We start from the raw sequence: 10,883 nt of genomic DNA, 5'->3' as shown, positions 1-10,883 counted from the left end.
ATTATATTGAAGAAAAATATCAAAATTTAGCAACTTAAAATTTTAAATTATAATTTTGTGTGTTTAATCACTAGATATTAGTTTAATAACCGATTAAATGAATTTCTCTTAACCATTTGGAACAATTTGAGCTCAGTTAGCATTTTTTGGTGAACTGAAATTTCAATTCAATTAGCAATTTGAGGTATATGCTTCGGATAATTAAATCATAGGCAACCCTAATTTGCGCAGCTGCTTCATTTGTTTGGCCAAAGTGGTCATACACGCCTATAAGCTCGGGGAAATGGTAATTCATGGAAAGGTAATTCACTTTTTGAGAGTTTTCTTTCAATATTGGGTACTATAAAAAATAAATATTTATTATAATATATAGGATTAAAAATAAAAAAAATTCAAATGTAATTGAGGTCTAAAATCAAAATTCTTTTAGTTGATTTTCCTATCTATTTTTATTTCTTCCTCATTGATAAATTAAATATGAATAGGTGGATTTCTTTACATTTTCATATTATTTCTATAATATTTTCCAAATTCCGAATGTGCGCTTGCATTTAAGGTCCATTTGGATTTGTTAATGGTTATTTGGTTATTTAGCATTACTATTACGCGTTAGAGTTATGTTAGTAAGTATGAGTAAGTTAGGATATTACTGTCATTGACATTATACTTACATCTATTATAAACAGAGGAAGAGACCTATCATTAAGGTTAGATATTCGATTTTACTCAATTATTCAATATGGTATATTCTGAAACTTAAATCATAATTACTATAATCACCATCAAAATTAAAATCAAAATCAAAATCGTCAAATTCATTGCATGTCTTTCATAGAAGGGTTTCTAGAAATACTATAGCCTTATAAAATAATTAGCAGTGGTGAAAAGTTAGACCAATTGTTGAAAATTTTCTAGATGATAATGTCACTTTAGGAACACATAATCTACTATAGATTTTGTTAAAAAGAAACAAACTTGATATATGGGGACAATAAAAGGGTTTAAATCATATACTAAAGCGGATGCTCGTGTCTTTTGGTCTCCTAATTTGGCCGTAGGCAAGCACTGGATCCCCAATTTCATCATTCCCGCGCAGCAGCCCTCAATGTTTTCCTCCGTTGCATTTTCTCCTGTGCCCTAAATAGCATTTGCTCTCTGGTTGTACAGAGCTTCTCTCTACGGTCTCTCTTCAACCGCGAAGCTTGTCATCTGTGAAGGTTTCTTTAAGCACAAAACATATCTGCGAAGGTGTCCTCCTTTACTCTGAACCGCGAAGGTCTCTCCGTCAACTACAAAGGAATCTCTCCTCACCGATCTGCCAAGTTCTCTCCCTCAAATTTTCAACAAAACATATCTGGGAAGGTGTCCTCCTTAACTCTGAACTGGAAGTACTTGAAAAAGGACCTCCACATTATCATGGGCTCCAAATGGGATATATGCTGCACGAAAGGACATGAGTACTATTTAACCGCTTTACATAGAAGCAATGAATCACCTGTATCTGAAGCAAAAAAGACTGGATTTGTTTTGAGCTTCTCAATGCCGAGGGATCTATTTTTAAGCAGAAATGTAGAATTTCGTGTCTTAAATCAATGTTTCAATATGCCAAGTTTTTTTCCCTCTACATGTGTAGACTCTAAAAGACGAATTTACTAGTTTTTTTGTATGATAGGAATGGTAATAAGCTTGGCAATCCTGATAGTATTAAGAACGAAGTTTTGACACATAAAAAATCAAAAGTGTGGGGGCTTTTTTTTTTCCCCTTTTGTGCCCTGAATAGAATCTTTTTTCCCTCTGGCAGTAGGGCTTTTCTGTAAAGCATGCATTCTCTCACAACGGAACTGCTGGGTGAAGGCCACACAATGGACCAAATCTACAAAGGTCTCTCTTCTCAAGCTTTTATGTATCATCGATTTTTTGTTGCTTAATTGGCTAAAAATTTGGTGTTTGAAGGTTTCATCCTCTTTATTGGTTTTCTGAATAAGGGAGGAGTTTCTGAAAATCTGTTGTTTGAGGCTTCGTACTCTCTATTGGTGTTCTAAACCCATGAGGAGTACCTGAAAATATGCTATTCTCAGTTGGCGAAGACAGTGAGGGGTATCCATGAACAATTGTTGTAAACGTGATTTTGGAGAGTCGGGGACCATCCTCTCCGTACGATCTGTTCCAAGCCATTTCCCTCTCCATTGTCAACTAGTGTTATGCATTTGGAAGAGTTAGTCAATTAATTGCTGAAGGTTATTTTAGAAATTGATTACTATAATATATAAATAATTGTTGAATGTTATTTTAGAAATTAATTATTGATGTACATAATTAATACTGTTTTAAGACTATATAGTAATAATTTGTTGCCATTTTCTTCATAATTTTTTTGGGTTCAATGGTAAAGTTTTGTAGAATGAATTCAGCCAGAGTCATGGTGAGCATAAGTGGGAAAATTTTCAGATAAAACAAAAAAAAAATTTAAATTATCAATTTTTCTTAACTCTAATTAAGATTATAAATTTTGAAACTTGGATTTGAATAAAACTTACCCTATGTTTGGAAGCGGCCTTAGCTTTGGATTTGTATAGGTTTGAACAAAATAAAATATAAAATTGTGTTTAATTTTGTAAAAAACCACCAAAATATAATCTAAAATTCAAACTTTATGTTTTGAGTTTAATTCAAATTCACACAAATTTAAATGTAAGGTCCAAAATTTATGCTCTTGAACAAAAATTTGATCATATAGACTGTAATTTGTATAGAGGTAGCTAGGTACGCTAAAGTCTGATATGGTCTTTGTGGAAGTATAGCTAGGCTTTTAATTGGTAATATATATTAATTTCTTTATTTCACACACACACACACACACACACCTGCTTTTTTCGTGATTCACATGGGTAGCTTAGCTTGTTCTATGTATATATAAGCCACTGCTTATGCACTTAACCAGCAGGGCCACAATCTATATCTGCATATTTTTAGATCGCCAAGTCATCATTCACATGTCACCAAAGCTGGCTATCACCTATTATTCTCAATTTTAATTTTACTATTTCGATATTAAAGATTAAAAGGCTTCCTTAAATAAGTTTAGTAAGGTGGCCATCTTATGAGTTTAAGCAATGTTATTCTGACCATTTAATATTCATCACACTGCTGCGCATATTTTATAAGTTAGTTAGAAAGGGGTATTACAAACGACATTAGCCATATGAACAATTTTGTTTTCAAATAAGACTATTGTATTTTTGCAGAAGAACATTTAATTCTTATTCTGCTAGTTGTAAATTCGTTTCCCCTTCTCACTCTCTTTTGATGAAATTTTCTTCTAAATAACTAATGTATAAGTGCTGCTCCAGGCTTAAAAATTGAAATTAGAAGATTTAGAGAGAGCATTGTTGGAGACAGAATTTGTTGTACGTAAGTGTGAGAACAATGCCAAACCTTTGTTCTGCCACAACTCTAGGTCTTAGAGTTGAGCTTGCTTGGACTTACCCTACTTGCTAAACGTGTCATCTTTCTCAGAGAATAGGCATCCTATCCATCTCCTTTTTGCTTTCTTTCAATTTATTTCTTGAACTATTCATTGTGTATCTATTTGGAATTAACATTATCTATTGGATTCTTATGGATCAACGTATCTTGAACTATGAAGGTAGAAAGAAGTACATTGTCAACCCTCGAGCAGAAAAGGTTATTAAGTTAGAAAGTAACCTGAAGAATATGTAGGCACGCTTGGAGGACTATGACCAGCAAATGGTGAGGATGACAGATAGAGAAGAGTGCACGGAGAACATCATAAAGCACTATGAACAGATGCTGCACCAGTAAACTCGCTCAAATACTATGGTGAGTGGCTTTTACTTGATAATTAACTTTTAATTTTAAGTTGAAATTTAAATATGGCAGCAATACCTTGCAGCGGTAGTTTCGGACAATGTTTATGATGGATATTTTGTTTTTTAGTGAACTTGAAGACAACTTTTGATGAATATATTGTTGGAATGATGATTAAAAGTACATAGTAATAGATAGCATGGTAGATGATTATTTTAATGTTTAAAATTTTATAACTAGTAGTTCTTCAATTTAATGCTTTGATAATGTGCACTGATAATGTGCATGAGTGCTTAGAGAAGGCATGAAATCAGTAGGCAATGGGGTGATTTAATATTTGTATTGGTTGTACTGAAGTAGGTGTTGGGATGTAGTTTTAGGGAATGGATTGTTTTGATGGTAGAAATGCTCTATTCAGTGATTAGGAGTCTTTATCTGTTGTTTTTCCCTTTTCCTGGTTGTGTTATAGTGATTGAATCTGGGTAATAGTGTTGGAAAGTTGAGTTTTTGAGTTCCTAGTTTTAATTCCTTTCATCGAATCTGGAAATGGGAGAGTGAAAAAAATAATGTACGAACTCAAGAACTAGTAGCTAGGAAAGTACTAGGTAAGCTTATGCTTAAACAAGTGACTAAATCCACCCTTTTGGATTTTCTCCACTTTTTACTATGATATTTTGTTTTTAACATTAAATTAGAGCCTGCTAGATGACTGTTTTAATGTTGAAAAATTTAATAACTAGTAGTTTTTCAATTTAATGCTTCGATAATATGCATGAATCGTAATATATGCGATGAGAAATGGGTCAAAATGTAGTCCAATCAAGTGGCCGCTAACCTATTTTTACCATAGGTGAGCTAGGTTAGAACACTTGTTTAATATACTACCAATTTGTTGGTCTCTAAGCTACTCCTAGGTCCCAAGAAAACTAATAGTCAATAGTTTGTGCTACTAGGTCGGGTTTGGGAGTACAATTATGTAAAGGTACTAGCAGCCCTTTGCACTTGTTCGATGGATGGCACTTGATTAGCTAGGATTACCTTTGAAATTAATCGATCAAGACTCAAATTTTTTTTTTTTTTATTCATTTACCTCATCGTAATATATTAGATAGCCTTGCGAAAGACAAAAGCTACCCTCACCTTGAGATCCCCAAAGGTGTGTGGAAACACAACCTCCAACGATCCCTATGAGGATTAGTTGCTTGTTGAGTTTATTTCAGATTATTAGTTTGTTTTACTTGACCTTTAAATATATGAGACCTTGTGAAAGACAAAGATCTCTCACCTACAATTTCTTGAGGGCATGCGAAAACATAATCCCCAAGTTCAAAGGAAAGTTCATTATGAAGATTCATTATATGCAGGGAGATAAAGTCAGCATTTGAAGCATACAAGCTACAAGGCACCCATGAAAATGTATATGCAAAGTACACATGAAAGGTATGCACTTTAATTAAGGAGTTTAATATAATCACTACTGAGTTTACTTGAAGTGATTCTACTAGAATCCTTACCCCTTAATCAAGCCATAATCGAGGATTACATAATCCTAATTCATCATATTTCTCATAGGGGTGTGCACGCACACAAAAGTATGTAGGTACACGCATACATAAAATAAGGTGGCAAACACACAGTTACATGAAAAATCATGCAATAAGCTAGCTACACAAGAAAAACTACTAGCAAATGATTGAAATTGAACAAAAAGGGTCTTAAGATTTTTCTAGAAATTTTCTTTATTTTTTAGGTTTTTTTTACAATTTTTAAAATTATTAAGGAATTTTATGAAATTTTATTTATTTTTATGACTTTAAAATTTTTATTTTATATTTTATATTTTTTTATTCAAAAAAGCTCAAAGAAATTTTCTTGATTTTTTATTTGTAATTTTCTTAAATTTTTTAGATTTTTGAAATAAAAATGAATTTAAAATTTTTTTTTTATTTATAGAAGTGGGAGCAATTTAGGCGACTAAGTTGGGTCAAATCAGTCCAACCAGTTTGATTGGTTCAATTGGTAGGATCTAGGTTAACTGGTTCAAAGGGGAGGGAAGAAGTGGGAATGGGCTCAGGTTTGCCAAGTGTCATTTATTAAGAGGTGATATGTGGCACTTAGTGGACAAACAGATCTCTTTTGTTTTTTGTTTTATTTGAAAAATAAGGACGTGACATATGGTACAGACTGACGTCATGCTAACGTCACCTACCACACCAGCTGACATGAGATAGCCTGCCACTGGCCTGGGCCAAAAGATATGGATCGCCGATGTGACATTGATTTAGTCGTCCATGGAAAACATAAAATGGATAGTTGAGATCGCGCCACATTTCTAGGTGATGCCACCTAGGAAGCGTGGTGTTCAGTGCGCCACATGTCACCACCCAATGAGTGACATGTGGTCCTTTATGGGCGAAACTAATTATATATATATATATGCCTTTTTATTTTTTTTCTTTTCTTCCCTTTTCCTTTGTTTTCTTTTCGTTTCTCTCTCTCTTCTTACTTTTTTTTATCTCTCTGGCCTACACTAGTAGCCTCCATGGCTGCCATGGCTGCTGCTGCATGGCGGCACCCCCTTGACTAAGCCCCATTCTCTCTTTATATTGCTCTCTCTTAGTCTCAACTAGATCTCTCTCGATCTCTCCTCTCTTTATCTCTCACTTGATCTTTTTCTAATCTCTAATCACTTTATCTCTCTTAATCTCACTCTCTCTCTCTCTCTCTCTCTCTCTCTCTCTTATAGGTCAAACAAGAACACGCGAAGCAAAGATCTTTGAGCTTTTTTCGTCATCTCCCTAGATCCAAGCTTGGATCATTTCCTTCACATAGGTAAACCTCTCATTCCCCCCTGCCCAACCCATTTTCTTTCTTTCTTAATCTCTTCCTTTTTTTTTTTTTTTTTTTGTTTTTTGTTTCCTTGGTGTTGCCTTGTGTTTTCTCGCATTTTCTCATGAGTCAACTAGTGGTGGTAGGGTTTGACTAGGGTTAGGGCAAGGTTTGGGGTTAGGTTTGGTTGGATTAGGTTAGGGGTCAGGTTAGATTTTGACCCAAGTTAGGTTTGGATCAAGTTTTTAGGACTCTAGTTAGGTTAGTTTAGGGTTTGGTTGGGTTCTAGGGTTGGGCCAATTGAGCTAGGATTTGGGCAGCGTTCAGGTTTGGGTTTGATTAGGGTTAGGTTGGTTTTAGGATTTGGGCTTGTGCTTGGGTGCATTTGTGCTTTAGTATGGGCTAGGTGAGTTTGGTTTATTGGGCTTGGGATTTAGGTTTGGGCTGACTTAGGTTTTAGAATGGGCCTAAAGGTCTTGGGCCTGGGTAGTTACTTTAGCTTTGGGCTGGACTTGTGTTTGGGCTAGTCTAGAATTAGGTTGAGGGCTTAGGTGAGGATTGGGCCAGGGTTTAAATTTGGTTTGTGCCTGGGTTCAAATTGGGCCTAAGTGGGTTTAGGGTTTTGGTTTGGGTCAGGGTAGACTGACAGGTCAAGGTTGACTCGGGTACTTAGGTCCAATTAACCTGTGTATTCGGGTTGGGTTTGACTTGGGTCCAAATCTTTTGACCTCGGTCATGGGAAGTTTGACTCGGTTATTTGGGTTAGGTTGACAGAATTTTCGAGTTCTTATGTGTGCTAAATTAATTAATAAAACAAAATACATTATACACTCCATTAATCTATTAGACACATAAGACATATGAATAATACAAATATAAAATAGTTAGAAAAGAAAGAAGGTTGAAGTTGAAAAATATAGAACATAAATATCACATTACTAATATTTTCAAAATAAAATATTTTCCTAACAAGTTAATATTTTCAAATTGTTAATTAAAACATCTATTGTGAGTATTTAAAGAAATAGTTACATTTTGTTATCATTTCATCCTCATTATAATTTTTCCCCTTCTTGCACTGAGACAAAGTGGAGAGAAAACAGTAAAAATAAACAAATTTTTGGATTTTTTCGTGTATTTGTATGTTGCTTATTTGATTGTAACAGTCTTGTAGCGGTTGACGTAAACAACGTAGGCACCCTTGAAGTAACGGTTGCGTCCGTAACGGCCGCTCATGACCGATGTTTTCTTCCCCCCGATTCGCAGGTGTAACAGTATCGGTAACCCAAAAAATCGTACGTAACGAGTTGCGGCGGTTTTTTAAACCCATGCTTGATATTATACTTGAATGATAATGAAGTGTTGTGTTGGATGAATTGTGCGTAAAGCTAGGCTGTGACTAATAATGAGACGACTTTAGATACCTCCGTACGGTCCCTCACGAACGTGTGAAATATTCAGCTCGTGACACTTGTTATCAGAGCTGATTAATTGCCACGTGATTCAGGTTCTTTTGTTGTGGGATTGGTAAAGCTTTGGAATGAATCATGTCGACCAATGTTCAGGAATTGAGGGTGCATGGAAGCACAGGCCTTGACGACAACAACCATTTGGCCATGGAGCTGGTCTGACAACGGAAGTGTTGAATGGTGCATTGGAGGGATCACAAACGCATTAACAAAGTTCGATAGATGGTGAATGTCAGAGGACTTTTACACACTGTGGAGACCTTTGCAAGGCTCAGGACAGCTGTGATTTGATGCAAAGAGAATGTGATGGTTGTGATTGGAAACTAACATGTTATGGTGTTTTAGCAAGACTAAGGTACCATAATCCAAGAGGTATGGGTTTGGCTTGTGGATGCCAAGGAGTTGGAGAACTGCTTGTTTTGACATGGAGCAGTACTCTAGGCTTGAGGGTAGACCTCAAAACATGTGACAGTGGATAGTGCGACTGGTAGTAGTGGATTGTTGGGCTCCAGGACTGAAAAGAGGCTCAAGCGCTAATTCTTTCTGAGAATGTGAGGTGTACAATGTTGAAGAAGCGGTGAGCCCTCAAGAGATTGAGCAATCAAGACTACGTTACACAATTTTCTACTCTGTTGGATCTCAGGGTACATGTGAAAAGAAAGTTCTATTTTGTTTTTTTTTTGAGGGGTTGAAAACCGTTGGTAAGGACAAACTTATAGGCAAAGAGTTCAAGATTGTCATACAATAATGTGTCGCTTAGAAGTCGCTTGATTGACCCATGTGCTGTGATAATATCCCGCTTCGTCCATAAGGAGTGTGCTAGAGGTGTGAAGCGTCAGACGTCGTTCCAAAAGCCACCCCAAGGTGGTGAGCTGGGAGAGTTCCCTTCTATAGCTCGCATCAACTTCACACGCCGCTTCATCGTCTCGGGTTTAAAAACCCATCCCTTGGAAATGGTATTCGACATTTCTGCTACTTGTGCGAGGCCATCATAAGCGTGGTGAGTCTCTCAGAGGCATCCACTCATGCCTTACAGCTTCCATTGTGGACTGCGAAGTGTGGAACGTGCTGGGGACGAGGAGGATACTCGAGGATGGGGCAATCCGGTGTGTGCATGCCTTGGCAACACCCCGGAGCCCGCCTCCGACCGCCCCTCTACAAGCGTGAAGGATTGATGTGGTGGGCTTGGGATTAATGGGAAAAGTCAACTTGTGTATGGGGATATCGGTGGCTCCCCATTACTTTGTTTCCCAGGTAAAAGCCGGGCGGCCTTCTCGGATTGCTTTCGTGTCTGGCCCAATTGATTCCGCGTATTTACCAGGAGGTTCACCTTGGTGTTGTGTTTGCGCTGCTATTGTAGTAATGTGCAATGAAAAATAGGGACGGCGGGTAAGTCGCGTGAGCGGCGTACGAGATTTCTGGCGAGACACTTTGGCATCTAGCTGCTTTAGCTATCCGTCGACACTCGAGATAGAATATATGAATGTAATTTAAGTAGTGGTAAAAAGCCAATGGAGACAAAGTTGCATGAACTTGTGAGGAAAACAATAAATCGTATTTGTAAATTTCGATAGCTTGTGAACTATTCTGCAAGAGAAGGAGAAATGAAGATGACTGTATGTATATAGTAAAACAGGTGGTGTTACAATGGATGAAGTGCTTCAATGTCCTTTGTGATCGTAGATAGACCTTTCAATGGAAAGAGAAGCTTTATTAGGATCGCTATAAGCACCAACTATATTTTATGGATACCTAGGAATGTTGGGAGATGAAGAAACATACGTGATCACAAACGTGGGAAAATGTTGAGCTGAGAATGCTTGGATGACCTCTGCGTGTGGAGCCTATAACATTGGAAGATAATTAAGGAATGAACAGATTTCGCGGTATTTAAGTTAGGTGTCTGTAACTCTATAGAAGATAAAATAACGGGTCGGGACAACTCATGAGGGGATAAACAGCTGCAACATAGGCCGCATCACCATAGTCTCCATAGTGAGAAGAGTGGTAGTTACGGTGGGGGCGGGCGATAGAAGGGGTCGAGGGGACACAAATATTAAGGGGAGATAGGTGCAAGTACCATTTTACTATACCCGATCTATCAAAAGAAATGGGTACCCTGCACCTTGGCACCCCACCTAGGGGATAAGGTATGGTGTTTTGTTTTGCCTTGTGTGTTGTATGTCGAGGGTTAGAAGCCAGGAGAAAACTCAACTTACCTCTGGAGAAGACTTAGGACGCATTAGAAAGTAGTGTGAATTCTCTAGCCCACAGCCTTACTCTGGGAAGTAGCCAAGCAAGTGGTTCGTTTTGAACGTTGGGGTGGTGAAGACCCATGCGATAATACTATGTCATAGTGGTGGCATTGCGATAACTTTCATAGTCATTTTGGGAATGGCCATTCCTGTCAGAAGAGAAGACTAAGGCAAGTGACTTGATGCCTTTTGCCGTGGGTTGCCCTGTCTACTGGGAGATATCACCCTTGCTGACGTGTTTAGCCGTTGGCAAAAAAGGGACTGTGTGCTGCAGGACTAGTTCCTTTTAGCATGCCACACAAGCAGGGATGAGCGGGGGTGACAAGCCGCGCCTCTTTTGACACAGTGGTGGTCGAGGACAGGGCCAAAGCGCTGGTGCCTCTGCCACTCTAAACAGTGTGTTGGAGACGTACCAGGCGGTGCTGGAAGGCTACGCTGCCTCCAATCTTGCCTCCAGACGGGAGATGTGGAGCATGAGTCGACGCGATGTTGTTGTTAGCGA

The 10,883-nt window shown here is 37.7% G+C and overlaps 1 long non-coding RNA gene across 1 annotated transcript; it reads left to right on the top strand.

The window, feature by feature from the left end:
* The first annotated feature begins 1,008 nt into the window (after positions 1–1,008).
* On the top strand, positions 1,009–4,047 carry LOC131160234 (uncharacterized). Its single transcript, XR_009137968.1, has 3 exons — positions 1,009–1,362; positions 1,802–1,881; positions 3,647–4,047. It is a non-coding gene; the product is annotated as an uncharacterized LOC131160234 (long non-coding RNA).
* Positions 4,048–10,883: the final 6,836 nt, after the last annotated feature.

This window comes from Malania oleifera, chromosome 7, assembly GCF_029873635.1.
Source record: "Malania oleifera isolate guangnan ecotype guangnan chromosome 7, ASM2987363v1, whole genome shotgun sequence".
NCBI lineage: Eukaryota > Viridiplantae > Streptophyta > Magnoliopsida > Santalales > Ximeniaceae > Malania > Malania oleifera.
Note: the sequence above shows the minus strand (reverse complement) of the source record. Positions and strands in the feature narration are given on the sequence as shown.